We start from the raw sequence: 21,339 nt of genomic DNA, 5'->3' as shown, positions 1-21,339 counted from the left end.
TAAGTTGATGTACCAATGTAAATATCAAGCTTTTATTTCAGAAAAGTGTTTATATATTTTGTTTTGCATCCTCAGTGCATCCTTGTCATTTTAGATACCTTTTTGCATCATTTAAGGATGGCAAATTATGTGCATCCTGAAATAAATACTTATGATAGTATGAGTCTTGCAAAAGTAGAGGCTTTGAGACAGTGAAAACTAACTTCATTCTTTTCTGCAGAACTACAATTATATACATGAGTGATGATTTTTGTAATCAGTGTTTGTATGTCTGCATAAATAGCATTTAACTGTTGTATGCAATATTTTATTACAAATGGCACATCAGATACTGTTTCTTCAGTTTCTTTTTCACTGGTTTTAGTCATGCGAGAAATAGAATGCAAATGTGAGAAAGTTGGCAGTGCAAAATGGAAGGAAAAGGATTTGGATAAAGGTTAAAGAAGCTAATCATCTAGCAAAACAGGACAGCAACAATCTACTGTCCCTAATAATTGCACACAGCCAGTAAACACCCCTACATTTTCTACCAGCAACCTGTTACATGGGTAATCAACTTTAAATAAACTAAACATGTTCTTCATGGAAAATCAAATATTTAGTGAGATAGATTTTTGAAAGACACGCTTTTTTCATCTAAAATATGTTAAATTATATTGTTACTTCTGTGGCCAGCATATACTGTAGAAGAACTTCAATCTGGACAAAATGTAAAATCTGGTCATGTCCACTTAGGGGCAAATTTATAAAGCAGAAGAAAATTACCTGCAGTGAATGCATAGTGAATGAAACATCTACTGCTTTATTTATTATTACTGTTTTTTATATATTGTAGTGTAAAGGATAAGTTCACCTTTTGTAACATGTTACATGTTAACCTATATTCAGAGTGTAACATGTAACATATGTACCGGCCCCCGCACCCCCCCATTCCCTGGTTTTGACAGCGAGCAGGGGATCCTCTCACCCTGCTCACTGCCACAATCTAAAGAAAGGCTCCACCCACCTAGCCGTATCGTTCATTTACAGTGTTCTGTGAATAATGGACTACAACTACTGACAGTCTTTGCGGCTGTCAGCTTGTAGTTCTCAATTAACTAACACAGCGCTGTTGAGCTCTGGAATAGTTAGTTCATTAATTCTTCCTATCAGTATGAAACTGCATACCAGGTACAAGGCAGACAGCTTACACTGACAGTCCGCAGTAGACCTGCATGGCATCAGTGATCTGCTGATTGTTGGTGCAATGCTTTCCAGAATCCAATAACAAAAAATAGTAAATTCACATTTTTTTTAACTGCAAAAAATGTGCATTTATAATTTTTTTGTTAAAATGCGAATTTATCCTTTAACAATTCACATAGTGTTTTGCATGCTGTACATTTTCATCTGTTTTTGCCCTCAAGGAGCTTACAATCTAAGATCTTTATCTTATATACATACATACATGCCTACACTTACTAGGAAAAATGTAGATAGGAGCCAGTTAACCTACAGGCATGTTTTTGGAGTGAGAGAGGAAAACTTGTGCACACGAAGCAAACTTAATCGATCGTTAGTAGGAGACCCAGAACTCTTGGTTTAATATGGGTGAAGCATATCAGTATGAGGCTTGGCTTGGGCAGACTCACTTGAGATCTTGTCCTGGAACAATAAAGTTGTGTGAAAATTGATGTTATTAGAGTGTGGGCCTGTGTTGTTTTCTTAGTAACAAAATTTTGCTTGCTTACTGGGTATTGTCAACGTCCCTAGTGCATGTAATGCCAGAGGCAAATGCATTGCCCCTGCTGAGGTAGTATTGTGATTGTGTGCCAATATGTGCATGGGACAAACAGAGGCAAAGTGGGCAAGTTTTCTCATTTGCGTTAAATGACAGGACTTGTAGAGCACAGGACAGTAGTTCCTGTGTGCTTGTTCCTCCACAGAAGACAGGATGGTCACTTAATAATGGTGTAAGTGGCCACCAATTTGGGTTGATTTTAGCAACAGTTAAATTAGGCAGACCATGACAAAATGATAGTTTATGTAAAAAAAGTATAACAGTTATATTGATGATTTAATACTTGCGGTAGGGTGATTACGGTATTTGATGATAATGAAAACTTAGAGGCAAGTATCCTTTAGGTCCTTTTTTTTAATCTATTAGTCATTAACTAAACACAATAGGGCATGTTTATAGAGTAGTGAATTCATCAAACATTGGCTTTGGATGAATTGATCACTGTAATTTGAAGTGCATGTACGAGGAAAATATACCTGCAGTGAATGTTTGGTTAATGTCACATTCACTGCTTTATAAATATACCTTTTTTCTGAGGCAATGATGTAAGGCATGTACAGTACAGAACTGCAAGTGCAGTACTAAATATGTTTATTATTCAAAAGCTTTAAGTTACTGCATGTTGCACACATCTCCTAGAGTTATATAGGTATACTAATATACAAATAAATTGCTTTATAACGTCTTAGGTTTACATAGATTTCATTATTTACTATATTGCACTTTTTTTTCTTGTGAAGTGAAAGGATTTTGACCGCATTAACTCTCGTTTTTATTCTTTCAGTATGCATCAGCCAAGTAGCAGCAGATTTATGTTTTAGTGTCTCTGTTCACAAATGAGTAAAGCTTGTCACCATCATTTTATTCAGCCAGCTGCGGTCACATACGGAACAGCCCATATCCTTCCTATCTTGGCTATCCACCAGTAGAATATATGAGTATGTGGGGGAGGAGTAAAGTGCGGCCAAGAGTGATTGCAGTGCCCTTGCTATGACTTGACCATTGGGCTGCAAAAATCAAAGCGCTCAAACCACGACAACCAACTTTATCATGATGACATTTAACAAACAGATATGCTAAGCAAGACAGCCATCTTTGATTCTAAGTCAATTCTAAAAGGCTTTCCAGCATTCAAAAGCATGAAAAATACAGGGACACAAGAAAAACCATCTTTTTTATTTTTGCTTCATATGTTGTTTTTTACTCACTGAATTTTATGAGAACATCAATTTTTATTTTAGGTTTAGTGTAATTTGCTTATAGTCAGAAAGATTTCTGTTTAGTGTACTGTGGTGTATGATTTGACATAGGAGAAAAGCGGCTATGACATCTCCAGAGACTAACTTAGCAAATTATAACACCATTATGGCGAGCTCTGAAATAAATTCTCCCAGTAGTGGTGGCTGAGTATTTGTATAGACGTATGTCTGGCTCCACTGCTGGCTCTGTGGTTTCAGTGGTAACAGTCTGTGGGGCTCAGATAAGCAACCTACTGTGTTTTGGCTGGCCTGCTATTTTGAATCTTTTATATTTTTTTTTTGCTGAATATAAGGCAGATTGCATTTATTACAAGCTTGCTTGTTTGTTTTTCTTGCACAACAAACAAACATAAAAAATGTATCTTCTGGAGCTTTATCTGATCGTTAATGTGTGATTCCCATAAAAATAAAAACACTTAAATGTTGTAACGTGGATATAAAAATATAGCAGACATTTTAAAATTAGGAACACATTTATATATACCAGTGAATGTGACTTTCACCAAACATTTACTGGTGGTGAATCAATCACTGTAATTTCCAGCTCATGCACTTACAGTGACTAATTGCTGAATGTCAGAATTTCTGCCTCTACATTCACAGTACAATGGAAATATTCTCTGCATGGGTCTGATTGATTTCCTTTTACACTTCAGTAAACTGGTAAAATGATGGCTCTAGTTGGCTTAGTAAATGCAAGGGTCACAACCATGATTCCAACCCCCGTGGGTGCAACTGTTTTTTGCTACAATTTAAGCAGTTTCACCTTAGCTAACATTTTGTTTACATAAGCCTCTTTGAACTCCTCTATGCCACCCCTAGCAAGCAATCATTGAATGGATTTCACCATACCTTGGTACCTTTAGAAGTCAGAGATATAAAAATGAGGGCAGGGCTTAAAGTGCCACAGCAAAATCAGGTGCTAACGGCAGCTCACAAAAGTGTGCCACAGTGAAGAATGGGTATTATAGTGGCATGCTTTACCCCCTTAAAGTGGTTGTAAACCAGTGAAGTGACTGGCCTCAAGCGATACACAAAAAAAATCCTCCTGCATAAGTTGTACCCTTTTATCTGCAGTCTTCTCTTCTCTACATCTGTTCCAAGGGCAGAATTTCTAAAGCTTGTCTCAGCTCTCAGAAAACAGGGGTTGGAGTGTTGAAACTACACAATGCAGAGCTCAGTGAGGAGAGCTTTAAAAGCTAGTTGGAGGACAGGGGCACACCCTTCTTCACACAGCACACAGGAACAGGGCTTACCCTTCCAATCACAGGCTGTGTGGTCAAGATCCCTCCCCTGTCACCTTTTTATCCTTTGGTGTGAGGAAAACCTGTCAGCGGTGACTCATGCTGATAGCAGAGGAACAGGGGAGCAGACAGCAATGACACATGCTCAATGCTCTGGATTGAGACAAGTACACAGTATAAATGAATATGCTTTATTCAAATTTCTTGTCTGAGGCTTACAACTACTTTGATTATTAATGGTTTTGTTTATCAAGGGGAATGTATCAGTTCTATTCTCAGTCATCTATAGTATAACCGTTTTTAGTCTATTTGTTGGGTTTTCTATGTACATTTTTAAAGAGACTTCTGTTGAATTTGAGGATAAAAGTTGTGTGCTTTAGTATGGCACAATTTGCAGTGTTTTTCCTGAAATACAGAGTTTTTTTTCAAACGTATCTAAGATTAGATAACTGTTTTCCAAGAATGACATTTAGCTGTTCAGTTCCCTATTAACATTGTGGGAAATGGCTGGCACACAATATCCCAAAATCAACAGAGGAATTGGCATACAAATTTCACTACATATTTTTTTTTCTACATAAAAAATGTATTTTGCCTTACCCTACCCTTATTAGTGTTCCCAATTGAAATGCAGACCTAATGTAGACAAAACAACTCCAACATTTATTTATATCCTATTATGTTACAGTGGCCTGTGCTGTGAGGTAGACCCTCATACATCAATCAGCCATAAAAAACAACGGGGGGTCCTGGGCACCTGCTTTGTGAGATAGATCATTGCTCTGTGTGTTTGCATATGCTGTGTGTGCCTTTTACACAGGTTGCTACAACCCAATGAAAAATAAACACTACTTAGTCTGATGCAGGCCCAGAAAGTTGGTGCTAGGTGCTCTGCATTCAAAGTCAGTATTGCTGGAGACCAAATGTGAAGTTTATAGTTATCTTTTAAACTGTAAATTTTCAAATGGCCTGGATCTCTTCTTTAGGCATAGAATGATACAGACACTCAAATGCTTCTTGTTTTGCACAATGCAAAAACATGGAAATAAAATTCTTTCCTTGGTCGCTCAGATTCTCAGTAACCTGCAGTTTGGTATAAATCAACATCTGGTGCCAAATACCTTTTAAGGTCCAAATCCGGACCACAGGAGTGTCAGCAAATAAAACTACCTAAGACAGCCATAGATGGGTTGCAGGAAATACATTTCCAAACACAGACAGTGTTGACAGGGGAATACCTCCCACCGAGCCATTGTGTTCTCCATACAGGGGAGGGGGAAGCCGTCTCCGCCAGGAGAACACAGTGACTATTGCTAGCGGCAACAGCCACTAGTGATAATTGCATGTAATCACATTGATTGATTTAACCTGCCCATACATGGTTCGAATCTCGGCCGGTTCCTGCTCAGCCGGCCAAGATTCGAACCGCCTATGGCTGGCTTAACAAAAGGGGGAGGGAGATGGAAAAACTATATGCCCCTAAGATGTTGTGTCAGAGCCTCTTTCACTGGTGAGTAAATGGGTGTGCAGGATAGTTGGACAAAAGTGGAGTCAGGGAGGAGGAGCGGGAGGTATATAGGTAGCTATTCTTCCTAATTTTAGGGGATTTAGACAATGGAGCCCACTGTAAACTATACGATGATCATTTAAGCTTGGAAAATCCATCGGTCCTTTGAGAACAATATAATTTGTAATACAACAACTAAATAACCATGACAACTGGATCCCTTCACAGAACAGTTGTAAAAGCTGGAACCCTCGAAAAATGATACTGTACTGAAAGAAGGGGCATACAGACAGGCAATTTTTGATTATGGGGGCATTCGGAAAAGCAAGCCTGGATTTCAAATATGTCATGGACCCCTTACATAGGGTGGTGGGGGATGGGCAGTTCAGAAAACTACCTAGACCCCAGACAGCACCAGTCCTATTAGTCATTCCAGTTTAACCATAGTACAATAAACTTTCTACATATGAGAAGCAGGTGCAGCCAAAGTGCCCACTTACGCAGTATCTATGTGTAACTCTACTGTATACTGAGGCAGAGCCCCCCCCCCCCCCCTTTATCAGTGAACATAATCAAAAAAGACAGTTATAAAGCTGGATGTGTGCTAATCAGGTAAAATGGCTCTATGTCACCCAGTATATATACAAAGGTAAACTAGTCAGTGAAGAGTGAGTCCCACAGCCGCAATTACAGAATAGAGTTTCTGCTCTCCCTTGGCGTGTATCCAGAGGTAAGCAATAGTCATTTGCTATGCACGAGGTGATGGGACTAGTGGAGTAAGGCAAATCAAGCAAATCCTATTGCCAATGACCATGGGAAGATCCACAAACCAGATAAGGGCCCACACACTGCACATCCGATTGTAGGCATACGATCATCACAGGGGTACAGTTTTGTGTCCCAGAATAGGAAAAAGGCTATGGGATTATTAAATGTCAGGGGTTTTCTCCAAAGTGATAGGCATACCTGGGGCTTATTTGTCAAACAACTGTAGTGAAGGTCTTGTGGGAATTGAGAAGGTAGCTGTGGTGACCGCTTACCTACTCCTGTGTCTGATCAGGTTGCATCCCAGGCTCAGAGGATTTTATAGTCACTTTCAGAAGAATCAGCCAAGTCTCCCTCATGTATTGAGAGCTGCAGGCCTCATGTATTGAGAGCTGCAGGCCTCTTAGGAGAAGTATTCACCTTTGACTTTCAAGCACCGGTGGATAGCTGTCGCTGCTTCACTCTGCAGAATGCTGGTCAGTTGCTGGTCTGGGGCACTCTGACGAGAGCAGTTCATGATACCATTCTGGAACTGCAGTGTATGGTATATCCAGCAGAGTCTTAAATGCTGATGTATACAACACAATGTTGAAAAATCATTAACACTGGTAACACTGGTTCAGAATCCTATCGAATGATTTTACAACATTGTTTCAGGTAGCTTACTGAGTGAGATGTTTAAGAATAATATCTATACTCATAGGTTAAAGTTTTTGTATTAGCTGCTTCTTTGCAAGAGGAGTGCATAAGGTGTTTTGTGTTAGAATGCAGAGATCAGCAAGGGTCACCTAGTTGAATGTGCAATCTCAGAACCATCAGTAATGAATAGAAGGCAGCAAACAGATAATACCCCTGGGGTTACCCTCTTAACAGGCTTGGTGGTCATAACCCTTGATGAGCTCAAAACTTTATAGGAGATTTTGTAGGTCTCTCCAGCAGGTCCTTGAGGATGTGTCTTAAGGTTAGTTGTACATCCTCAGTGGGAACGACTCTGGCATCCCGTATGATAATTTTCTGCTTTTATCAAGGTCCTCTATGTGGTGATACATATCAAAAAAGGTGTCAGTGTGTTGTCTGTGTTTGGAATGGATGGCTTTCAGCTGCTTTTCTCTATGGGTGCCTACTCTCCACCTCCTATAGCTTACCCACCAGGCCTTTCAGGTCACAATGGAGTTCTGAGACTACATTGTACAAGGCTGTCTTGATGTCACCTGCAATGGAGGTAGGTTCTAGACATGTGCAATTTGTTTTGGTCCGAATGCAAATTCTGAAACATTTTTGGTTACTCGGAGATTCGGATGAATCCGAATCTCCAAATGAAATAGTAACGAATGAAAACATAAAGAATTGGAGGGGCATGGCGTCCAAGCCCGATGATGGCCACTTAGCTTCCGAGCTCCGCCACACCACCCGGGGAATCCATTCACATCGGAGCCCTACGAACCGCCATCCACGCGCATCCGACCTCACAGAGCCTACCACATCATCTGGGATGCCAAGGAGAAGAAAAGAACCTCCACCGCAGCTCCTTAAGCTGCCGGGCCACTTCTCCAATTCAGCGCAGCCTCAACAAAATGGCGCCCGGCCGGAGCACAGAACGGGAAAGGCCGCAGCCACGATCTTTCCGCCTAGAAACAGCGGTACTGATCTGGGAAATCTGCCCAGCGGATCCTCCTCAGCGGCATCCACCCCCACTACCAGAAGCCCTGCCAAGTCCAGGCAACGAACGGCTTCCCCCCATAAGAACCGGCTGCAGCAGGACATGGAGGTGAGCGCTCATAATACCTCACAACAACAGGCCTCAGAGGCCCCAGATCCCATAGCTGGATTCCCCATCTCAGGGCAGCCTGTGTCAGATACAGTACTAAAGGATATGCTGATGTCCCTGAGGTCCTCCTTACACCATGATATGCTGCACACAGTAAAAAAATGTCAGGCAAACGTTCATTTAATGGGAGAGAGGGTGAATCAGATTGAAAGTGCCCTGGACACGCATGCAACCTCTTTCAATAAAATGGTGGATGCTCATACTGCTCATTCTGATGAACTCTCCTGGATCAAAGATAAAATATCTGACCTCGAAGATAGATCCAGGAGGAATAATCTTAAAATTAGAGGTATCCCTGAATCAATCCCTGCGACACAACTACCACAATACATCCAAGATCTATTCACTACATTACTACCCGCAATGTCTGCGTTGGAGCTCACAGTGGATAGGGTGCATAGAATACCGAAACCGTCATTTTTACCTGACGATGTACCCAGGGATGTTTTGCTGCGGCTACACTTTTACAGAGTCAAAAAAACCATATTAGCTTCTTTCCATTACCCTGATCAATGCCCAGCTCAATACACCTCTCTACAACTGCTCCCCGACCTATCTAGACATACTCTCCAGAAATGTCGCAATCTAGCCACCATTACTAAAGCGCTACGCAACCACCACATAATACACAAGTGGAAATACCCTGCCACACTCTCCATCACGTATAACGGTACAACTACCACTAATTCCACCATGGAAGAAGGTCTGACTGCCCTCAGGCAATGGGGAATTTTGTCAGAATCACCTCCATCTCCTATACAAATTGATAGCCCCTCATACATGCAGGCTGACTGGCAGGTGGTGACACGAAAGAAAAGTGATAAGAAATCTGGTCAACTGAAGGAACGCTCCTAACCAATTCATTCAATATTTCCAATACCCCTCAACCTTACTGAACAGTACATATGGATCAAGAATCCCCATGTGGATTCTCCTTTTACCCTGTAACCATTCTTTTTTTCTTCTTTTAATTTGTTTTGTTGTATTTTTCTATTTGTTTTTGTGGGTCAACAACCAAAAACAGAGACGCCTCCAACTATACTCTTATGGAATAGAACCTCCAGATTCTGTATAGCACCTGTCCGATCTGAGGAATACTCTAGCATAAGCGTCGCCCTGGAACAATGGTCATCCATCTCCACGTGGCATGCCGTCTCTCACCATAAGCGTGAGTACTATGGACCCTCAACATATAGCATATTTTCCAATTTGTTACATGCCAGTTAAGCTATTCTCCATTAACGCGCATGGCCTAAATCACCCGGCCAAGAGAGCATCCCTTTGGAAAGAGGCAGACTCTTCCCAATGCGATATCCTATGCGCCCAAGAGACACACTTTCACCACGCAGCCCCACCAAGATGCTCTCATAGAAACTTCCAACACTACTTCTTCCCCAGTATGAATGCGAAAAAGAGGAGTGTCATGGTGGCTATTAAATATTCTGTTTCGTTTCAACTTCACTCTGAAACATCTGATCCGGCGGGCCGTTACCTCATTATTGTATGTGACATCAACTCTACCCGTTGTAATCTAGTGAACGTTTATATTCCCAACACCAAACAAATTAACTTCCTGAATAGATTGATGAAAAAGCTGAAAAGACTCCGACAAGGTTCCTTATATTATGTGGGGACTTTAATGTTACACCTGACCCACGCATGGACTCCACCTTGATACATTGCAAAAGATCTACCTCTGAATTTTTTTTTAAGATCTCACGATCTGTTCGATACATGGCGGTGTACACATGCTAACGAACAGGACTATATGTTTTATTCTCATAGACATTGCATTTATTCGAGGATTGATCTGATTCTAATGGACAAGTGGCTGCTTCAAAAAGTGACTCAAATTGGGGGCGTGGCTAACAGCCAAATGGAAGCTTGATCTCACAGCTTCTGCACTTGAACAGAGAAACGGACCCCAAATCACAGCATCTGACCCTCAAAAATGCAGCCCTCAGTACCCCACAACCTGGGGAACCGGACCAGAACCTCTAGGAAAAGAAAAGAATACAGGATTCCCACAAAAATCACAGATTTCCTCATTTTCCCTCAGGGAGATAAAATCCAAGATGGCCGCCACAGCACTGTGCTGCACACAGAAGATTCCTACACTGACCTGCCTGATGCTGAAAAACCCTCCATTTCACCTCAGCATAACTCCTCGGGCTCCTAGCTATCCTCTGGACCCCCATCCACCTCCAACAGCCCTGCTAAAGCAAGGATGCGACTGGATACAACTGATCAGCTACAGGAGGTAAGGCCTGCTTTGGAAAACCTCCTCACACATCCACCTGTATCTTCCCCCATAGCAGCCTTCCCCACTACTAATCAGCCTGTCATAGACACTATGATGAAAGAGATGCTGATGTCCCTTCACAGCTCCCTCCAATCTGACAATTCCTCAATGTTTACAGCATTTAAAACAGAAATGCTGCACACAGGGCAGAAAATGGGGATTATGGAAAAACAAATGAGCGTCATGACAGAAACAGTTAATGACCTAGTAGACGCACATGATCATACCAGAGAAGAGCACAGCTGGGTGCGTGCCAAAATGGCGGATCTCGAGGATCCCTCAATGTTAAAATCAGAGGAATCTCTGAGACTATCCTGCCTGCAGATCTAAATTCCTATGGTAGGAAATTGATCTCAACACTCCTCCCAGATCTCCCACCGATCGAGACGATCATCGATAGCATCCACCGTTTACCAAAACCTCCTCATCTACCCGCAGAAGTACCACGCAACACTCTGATGCGCATCCACTTCTACCACACCAAGGACATGCTCCTTACACAATCCAGACACCTGGGACAGCTCCCACATCCATACGCAAAGCTGCAACTTTTTGCTGACATCTCCCAATACACCCGGCAACAGAGACGTCAACTGCAAACGATCACAAAACCCCTCAACAATCACAAGATCCCATACCAATGGGGCTTCCCCACCAAGCTGATGGTTACCAGAAATGGAGTGCGTCACAACATCCACACCGCAGAAGAAGGCATACAATTGCTCAAAAATTGGGGTATTATACCTGATGGTGACACTCCAACCCCAGTGACCCACAATTCACACTCGCAATCTTTCCACTCCGGTCATTCGCCTCACCACCACAAATGACTTCCAAATCAGTGATGCTGTCAATATAATATCAGAAAGCACTCCGGTTCAGTGCCTGCTCGTTGCAGTTAGTTTACAAACTTTACCCTCTACTTCATTTAGCAATCCCTAACACACTGCTGACACCTGTTTTCCTCTACCCTCTTGTCTACCACTAACCACCCTATTGTTTCTCTCCCTTCCTTCCTCATCCACGGGAGCTCCAGTACATCAGATCCAGGACTTATAGCTGACCTCAACCTCCTCGAGCAATTCACCCACCTGTGGAACTGTAAGTAACACATTACTCCACTTTATTTACACACCACCCTCAAAATGCCTAAATTTCTGTCACTGAACGTGAAAGGCCTGAATCATCATGCCAAATGATCATCAATGTGGCGAACAGCCCAAGATTCCCACTGTGATGTCATGTGCATCCAGGAAACACACTTTCAGACAAATGCTGAACCTCAATGCTCCAGCAAAAATTTCTCTAATATCTTAAAGAGCCTCAGGCCCTGACAAAAAAAAAACGGAGTCATGATAGCCGTCAGAAATACATGTTCATTCACCCTACATGACAGTCTTCAAGATGTTGCGGGAAGATATCTGGCATTGAAATGCTCATTAAATAACGTTCAATATACCATTGTATCAGTATACGCCCCCAACAAGAAACAGATCCACTTTCTATCCAAATTGATGAAGAAAATCAATCGCTTTAAACAGGGTCATCTTGTCATCTGTGGCGATTTTAATATAGTACCTGACAACTCCATCGACTCTTTCTCCCACTCTAGCAGATTCACATCTCCTATGGGACCGTTTATCCGGCCTCACGATCTTTTTGACGTGTGGAGATGCCATCACACCACCGAAAGGGATTATTCCTATTTCTCCCCAAGACACAACTCTTATACTCGGATTGACTACTTCCTAGTGGATAAATGGACTCTGCCCAAAATCTCTTCCATGGAGATATCGACCATTACATGGTCGGATCACGCCCCTGTCACAATGACCATTGAAGATTCACCGAAGACTTCTCAAACACGGATTTGGAGGGTGAATGCTGCTATTCTCCACTCACCGGCCCACTCTGCTTATATTAAGGACCATTTAACAGAGTACTTTAATACTAATACAGGGACTGTTAGCAATGACACTGTTCTTTGGAATGCCCATAAGGCATTCATAAGGGGGATCCTTATACAACTTAATGCTAGAGAGAGGAGGATGAAATCACAGCGTCTAAACATACTCACTTCATATATCAAAACATTAGACCACCAAAATCAAACTAATCCTGATCCCTTAACCAAGACTAAACTAGACTCCCTTAGACAAGAGTTAAAATCTCTCCTTTTTGAATCCTTTGAGAAAGCACACAAACATATTAGAGCACAACACTACTCCACGGGCAACAAAGCCGGAAAGGCAATGGCCAACAGAATCAAAGGTCACTATTCCAAAACTAAAATTACCCATCTATTCCACCCAGCTACTAAGCAGAAATTGATAGAACCACAAGCTATTGCTGACGCATTTAATTACTACTACAATACATTTTACAATCTAAAAGATGACGCATCTGTCACCCAGCCGTGATTACCTGACATAGAAGTATTCCTTAGCGAGATTAACCTCCCCAAACTAACTGCAGAACAACTAGACTCCCTAAACACCCCATTTACAGATCTAGAAATCAGAAATATAATTTCCTCACTACCCACTAACAAATCTCCAGGACCAGATGGTCTTACAGGAGAGTACTACAAACAATTCGGAACTATACTAGCACCCTATCTGACCAAGGTGTGCAATGACGCTGCCTCATCCTCCTCTCTCCCCCCAGGAATGCCGAATGCCCTAATCATTACATTGCTGAAGCCAGGGAAAGAACCTACTTCTCCACAAAACTTTCGGCCCATATCTCTTCTCAATGTGGACACAAAAATTTATGCCAAGTTAATAGCCCACAGATTACTTAACATAATGCCCCTTCTAATACACAAAGAGCAATCAGGTTTCACAAAAGGGAGACAGACAACTGATGCTACTCGCAGAATTATCAACATAATTCACCATGTTGAGATGTCTCGAATGCCTTCTCTGCTCCTATCCTTGGATGCAGAGAAGGCATTCGACAGAGTTCACTGGAAATACCTTGAAGCAACCCTAGGCAAATTTGGCTTCCAAGGCCCCATTCTGACGGCCATAATGGCCCTATACTCCGCCCAATCAGTGCAGGTATATACTTTGGAGATGCTATCCAAGCCATTTCCCATCACTAATGGCACCCAACAAGGTTGTCCACTGTCACCGATCATCTTTAACCTAATCAGGGAACCCTTAGCATAACATGTCAGATCCCACTCCAACATATCAGGATTCACCATTGGCACCATAGCACATAAAATAAACCTATTTGCAGACAACGTGATAATGATGATCACACACCCACACTCTTCCATGGCTTCGGTCCAACTGTTGTTGAAAAGGTTTAGCACTCTATCTTACTACAAGGTTAATGAACATAAATCCTACATCCTAGACCTAGGCATTGATGCAACCACTAGTAATTTACTTCAGACTCAATATCCCTATCCGTGGGTGGAAGATGGTATTCCCTACCTAGGCATTACTCTTACCAAATCCACTAGAGGGCTTTTCACACACAACTATATGGGCGCCAAACAAATGATGATTACTGAAACCACAAGACTCTCTAAACATGAATTCTCATGGGCAGGCCGCCTAGCAGCCTTTAAAATGATGGTGTTGCCCCGGTTGCTTTACATCTTTCGCACACTTCCAATACCACTCTCATCGTCCTACCTGATATCTCTCCAATCCGTCCTAAGCCAATTTGTGTGGCAAGGGAAAAAATCCAGATGTAGCCACACTAAACTTATTAAACACAGACCCACAGGTGGGATGGGATATATAGACATCAAAGACTTCTACTATGCCACCATTCTATCACAAATAAAAGAATGGATGAATACATCACCCACAACTCTCTGGAGCGATATAGAAAATTACATGACGCTGGGCACAATACTCACCTTTTCCATTACTCACCGACAGTCCAAGCCTCAGTTAAAGTCTGGCATGCACTGCACATTACAAAATGGGCACGACTGATGACAAAACCATTACACATTCCTTTAAATATCCTGAAGCTTCTTACACCTGACTTATCAATCCCATCTTGGATTACAGACCGGGTAAAACACACACAAGAACTTCGCGACCTCACAACCTGCAAATCCATTTCGCAAATCAGCAAAGACCTAAAGGCACCCTCCAAAGACTTCCTTACTTACTTACTTCCGACTACAAAAATGTTTAACGGCACACGCATCTATAGGAGGAGCACTGCCCCTAAAACTTTGAAACTACTTTTTTACAGAACACTCTAACACAAGGGGGACCTCCCTTATATACTCACATCTACAAGAAAAAAGTATGTTCATCAGATCCAAACCCCTCCTTGACTGGGAAAATGACCTACAAACACAATTCACAGACTCCCAATGGCAAACAGCAATCACATCTATTTACAAAGCAACAAACTGCACCTCCCTATGGGAACTCACACAAAAAACCTTAATGAGATGGTACCTAACTCCGATCAGACTGGCCAAATTCCACAAACACACCCCACAGGAATGCTGGAGAAACTGTTGCCACTCAGGCACACTCCTCCACATTCTTTGGTCATGCCCACATGTAACACAACTATGGAAAAATGTGGAAACCATGCTTCGTGAAATACTCCATTGCTCGATAACAATTACCCCACAGCTAGCCATTCTTAATCTAAACATAGACGATTTTCCACCATACCAGAGATCAATGATCACACATGTTCTCCTAGCTACCAAACTCTTGATCACTAGAAACTGGAAATCAGACTACATCCCTACCCTCACTGAAGTAACCAACTTAGTTCAAACTCATTTCACGTATGAAACCCTCCTGTCACGCAGCAAACAATCTCACACAAAGACACTGGTCCGTTGGAATCCATGGATTCTCTGGTACAAAACTAAAATGATGTAAGAACTGAATGTCCTGCTCCACATCTAAACATCCACTCGAGGCTCTCTTTCACCCCCTCCTTATCCCTTCCTGCTCCTTTTTCCTTGTACCCCTTCCCTCCCCTCCCTACCCTACCCCTCCTCCTACCATACCAGGTTAACTGTTATGACTTATGTTTTATACACACTTTGTTAACAATTTATTTCTTCTTTAGAAACGTTGTTCATATACTCTCTAATCAGACCACACTTGCAATAACCAATCTGTATGCTTATACTTGCATGTTTTCATTCCTCGCTGTGACCACATAACCTGTAATTTGTAAAACCCAATAAAAATCTATTGGAAAAAAAAAAAGTGACTCAAATTAAAATCAATAACATTACTTGGTCGGACCACGCTTCCGTCCTCCTTACTCTGGGAGATAAATACCCTAATAACAGGGCCTTTATATGGTGCGCTAACCCTCAGGTAATACAAACCACATCCACTAAGAAACTATTAGAAAACCACTTGTCTGATTACTTCCAGATCAACTCCTCTTCCACAACTGACCCATTTGTACTCTGGAACGCCCTCAAGGCATACATTAGAGGCATATTCCTTCAACTAGCCACAAAGCTCAAAAAGCAGAGGCAGCAGCGGCTTAATACCCTTCTTACAGAAATCAGAACCCTTGAAGATCAAGATAAAAAAAACCCCTACACACCACATTAGCGCAATACTGACAGTTCTGCGACACGACCTTAGATTAGAATTACTCCATTCCTTTGAACAAAGGGAAAGACGACTTAAAATGACATTCTATTCGACCAGCAATAAAGCTGGAAAAGAACTAGCTCGCAAATTACAAGGCCAATGCTTTAAAGCCAAAATACCCCACATCATTAGCCCCACTTCCAAACAAAAAGTATTTGACCCCCAAAGCATTGCCAATGCATTTAGAGAATGTTATGGGTCCCTTTACAACCTCAATCAAGACAGTCATACTGCTCAACCGTCCCAGTCACCTATAAATTATTTCTTAAAGGACATCAACTTATCCAAACTCTCCACTTCTCAACTTCAGGCTTCAAATTCCCCTTTCTCATTATCTGAATTACTAAAAGTTATAGACACTCTTCCCAACAATAAATCCCAGGGACCAGATGGTCTGAAGGGAGAGTATTACAAAACTTTTAAACAATCCCTAGGATCATACTTTCTTAAGGTATTCAAAGCCGCTGCTGTCTCAACTTCCTTTCCATCTGAGATGTTAGAAGCATTAATAGTTACGTTGCCCAAACCAGGGAAGACACCGGATGTTCCCCAAAATTTTAGACCAATATCCTTATTGAATACTGATCTAAAGCTTTATGCTAAAATGATAGCAATGAGACTAGTTGACATCCTTCATACTCTAACTGACCCAGATTGATCTGGATTCACCAAGGGAAGACAAAACGTCTGATGCTACCAGAAGATTCATTGATGTGATTCATATAGCTAGAAAACACGGGACGCCTTTTCTGCTCCTTGCTCTGGATGCAGAGAAGGCGTTTGATAGAGTACATTGGAAATATCTCACAGTAACACTGGAGAAATTTGGTTTCACAGGCCACCTTCTTTCTGCAATACTATTTCTATATACCTCTCCATCAGCCCGAGTGTACACTTCGGGTATGCTATCTAAACCTTTCAAAATCACAAATGGCACCCACCAGGGGTGCCCACTATCTCCCCTCATTTTCAGCCTATTAATGGAACCCTTGGCAACCAGCATAAGACAAAATCCCAACATACAAGGCTTCTTGATCCATAATCACAAACATGTCATAAGTCTCTTTGCAAATGACGTGATCCTTATGCTAACTAATCCGGTGTCTTCCCTGAAACATGTATCTCAACTATTACATGATTATGGTAAAGTATCATACTACAAAGTAAACGAAAACAAATCTTATATATTAAATCTTGGTGTAGCAGCGTATGATAGAATAACTCTGCAAAACAGATTTCCATATGTGTGGAACTCCCAAGAAATGACTTACTTGGGAATTAAACTCACATCCCAACCTACACAACTATTCCATGCAAACTACCTACCACTGGAACTTACATTACGAGCAGGCCTCCAGTCCTTAAGCAAACATACACTGTCATGGTCAGGCCGGCTAGGCGCCTTTAAAATGCAAATCCTATCGCAAGTACTCTACATCTATCGAACGGTACCCATTCCAGTCCCCTGACAATTCTTTCATAACCTACAATCCATACTTTCCAGATATCTTTGGGAAGGTAAAAAAGCCAGAAGCGCTCTATCCAAACTCCGCAAAACAAAAACAGCAGGTGGGGTTGGTCTACCGATATTAGCTGACTACCATCTAGCTGCAATCTTAGCACAACTTAGAGAATGGTTTCCCAACCACCAAACACCACTATGGGGAAGCTTTGAACAAACCATAATACCAGGAGGTAACCTTTATAAATATATTTTAGCTTACCTGCATCTTAAATCCAAACCTTCTGACTTCCCTTTACCAATTCTAGCAACACTAAATTCATGGAAGACATTGATGAATACCAAGTCTCGGTCATCTCGCACTATTTCTCTGTCAATTCCTATATCGACCCTAGCTCTGCTAATTTCAGACATGTCCTTGACTAAATAGAAAATGAGGGGACTGCAATGGGTTTCAGATCTATACTCAGGCACAAATGTAAGATCATTTGCTGACTTACAAATGGCATATGACTTACCTATCTCCGAACAATTTCAGCACTTCAGAGTTGCATCATATCTAAAAAAAAATGACACCATTAAATACAATTTATTCTGGCAGATTCATATCTACCTTACTACCAAGACACCTCGTAAATAAGGTATCTCATTGTTTTACAACTCTATCCATGATAAAAATATATTTATCAAAACAAATTCCATGCTAGCATGGGAAAGGAACCTTAACGACTCCTTTTCTGAACAACAATGGCACAAAGCTCTGCAACACATCCACTCAGCAACCAAATGCACCAACCTATGGGAACTCTCACATAAGATTACACAGCGATGGTATTTAAAACCCTACCGATTAGCTAAATTTGACCCCTCCACACCTCCCACTTGTTGGAGAAATTGTGGACAACCAGGTACCATCTTTGATATCTTATGGAACTGTAAGAACCTAACCTCATATTGGTCCCACATCTTCAAAATTCTATGTCAAACAACAGATATACAAATTCGCACTTCCCCTTCTTTAGCTTTCCTAAACATATGCATAGAAGATATTTCACCACAATATAGGCAATTTACTACTCACTTATTCCTAGCAGCCAAATTAGTGATACTAAGAAAATGGAGGTCTCTGAACCCTCCAGAGGTAGAAGAGGTTTTGAGTACGCTATCCTTACATTTCACTTATGAAAAGATGCTAGCATCCATTAGGGGACACTATGACAACTTTCTTCTACATTGGCATCGATGGATAACTTGGTGCGATACTCATCGTAAATGAATAAAATCTCCTCAACTATTGCTCTGGTGAATTATCTAATAATTATCTGTATTTTTAAGGTTCATATCCTTCCTTTTCCATATGGTCTCTGAATTGATCCTGTTTAATATGCATATTTGTTTACTTAATACTAGTTATGAGCTATACGCTCTTGTTACACGACTGCTAACAGATATAACCCAGTTAATGCTGCCGCTGGCACATAGGTTTGTAGAGGCTGTACCTCCACAATGTCACAGTAAGTTCCCAAATGGGGTGACTAGTGGAGGAATATAGTATCTCCTGCCTTGCTCATATTCCTCATAATTCAGGAAATTGTACTATGAATGCAAAGTTACTATATGACTCTGTTAGCTATTACTGTTTATCTTTCGGTTTATGATACCTATTGCTATATGAAAATTCGATTTGTCATTTTGTAAACTGACAAAAATTGAATAAAAATTATTGAGAAAAAAAAAAAAGAAAACATAAAGCATTTAGTTGAAATCCATTAAAATAAATTTTGTTTATTCATTTTCTAAGGAATTCCAACTTTTCAGAACGATTAGAATGCGGATTGGTCTTAAAACGATAGACCAATTTGAATTCTGTGTGAAGAATAGCTGGTTGTTAAGCATTGGGCCAGGACGCCGGTCTCCTGTGTCCTTAACAACTGATGACTCATCATCTGTCAGCAGGCTTCCCCACAGACAGATGAATGTAAAGAAAAAAATGCTGGCAATACAAAAATGTTAAAAAAAACAGCATGGGGTTCGAGGAGAGTGAACGCCCCCCCCATCCTGAACCATACCAGGCCCCATACCCTCAACATGGGGAGATGGGTGCTTTGGGGTGGGGGGCTCCATCCCAAAGCACCTTGTCCCCCCAAAGCACCTTGTGGCCGGTGGTTGTGGGGGTCTGCGGGCAGGGGGCTTATCTGAATCTGAAAGCCCCCTTTGTCAAAGCCCCCCCATGTGAATGAGTATGGATGTACCCCTACCCATTCACCAAAAAAGTGTCAAAAAGTAAGAAAAACATAGTTTTTGACAATTCCTTTATTAAAAAATAAAAAACACCGCCTCCTAGGGATGTTGCGGATCCAGCATACACTCTTCCGTTGCAAGGGGGGGGTGCCACCAGGTGATGTCAACAGATAACCCCGCCTACCCGACTCTGAGGCTTTAATAAGAGGACAGCCGTACAGGGAAAGGCCCCAGCAAGGTGCCACTTCTGCACGTGCAGGTTTGCTGTCCCCAATGGCTACAGCACTTAACAGTTCCTAATTCAAACGTAACAGCTTTACTACAACTTCTACTTGTAGTTCTTCAGCCCCTTGAGCTCCCAGTCCCTTACTGGACCCTCTGATTCACTAACTCTGAATCCTGTGAGCTCCTCAAGGCTTTTGCAGTGGAATCTCCCTCAAGCGTCACCCACACTTCTCTGCTGGATCCCTAGCTTGGCACTTTGGATACCTTCAAGCTTCCCCTCCCACTGACTGGCTCGGTCCCTAGCTTGACACACAAGGCTGCTTTGCAAGTGTCACCTCCACTGGTTGGGTCCCTGACTTGATCACCGCCTGTCGTTTCCCAATTCTCCACCGTGTCCATTCGGTGATAATGTTGCTCCGATACTTGCTTCAGTTACTCACTGGTTTCCTTGGTAAAGGTGGTTGGTCCCTTAGTAGCGACAGCTTCCCTTCTACCTCCGACCATGACAGGTCCTCGGGCCAGCAGAACCGTCACTTTTGGTTGGACTGCAAGCCTCAGTCCCAACTCTGCACTGCCCTCTTACTTCTGGATAGGCCCTCACACAGCCTGGCAGCCAGATGCCCCTGGCACAGGCCCAATCTCCGGCCTAGCAGCCTAGAGCAAACTACACACGTGCACCCAGATGGCAGTCCGGGTGGCACAGAACATAGATCTCCTGTCTCCACCCAAATATATAGGCACTCCCAGCAGGCCAAGGGATTAAAAATAAACCCTGCCCATTGGCTGAGATACCCCATATACCTATAACCTATACCTATATAACCTGACCTTGAGTTGTCCTTCTCATTTGAATTGTCCTTCTCATCTAGTACCACCAAGTGCCCGGCCACCTAGTGGTAGAAGGGAAAAGTACAACAATGCCAAACTTAGGGAGAAATCAATGGATCTCTAACAATTTAACGATGGTAGCTACCCCTGACAAATAATTTGGTGAGGAGCTCCCTGAGTAAACCCCAGGGCGCTACAATAAGAAGGTTTATTTTCAGTACTATCTAGATGTGGTATGGACTGTCAACCTGTTTACTACACCTGCCTTTCTATCAACTCA

The 21,339-nt window shown here is 42.0% G+C and overlaps 1 long non-coding RNA gene across 1 annotated transcript in view; it reads right to left on the bottom strand.

Moving 5' to 3' along the window:
• LOC141105293 (uncharacterized) overlaps positions 1–18,324 on the bottom strand; it is a 153,314-nt gene extending 134,990 nt beyond the window's left edge. The window contains exon 1 of the long non-coding RNA XR_012235552.1: positions 18,284–18,324. This is a non-coding gene — a long non-coding RNA (uncharacterized lncRNA). The remainder of the gene's footprint in view (positions 1–18,283) is intronic.
• Between the last annotated feature and the right edge of the window lie 3,015 nt (positions 18,325–21,339).

Source organism: Aquarana catesbeiana, linkage group LG08 (genome assembly GCF_042186555.1).
Source record: "Aquarana catesbeiana isolate 2022-GZ linkage group LG08, ASM4218655v1, whole genome shotgun sequence".
Lineage (NCBI taxonomy): Eukaryota > Metazoa > Chordata > Amphibia > Anura > Ranidae > Aquarana > Aquarana catesbeiana.
Note: the sequence above shows the minus strand (reverse complement) of the source record. Positions and strands in the feature narration are given on the sequence as shown.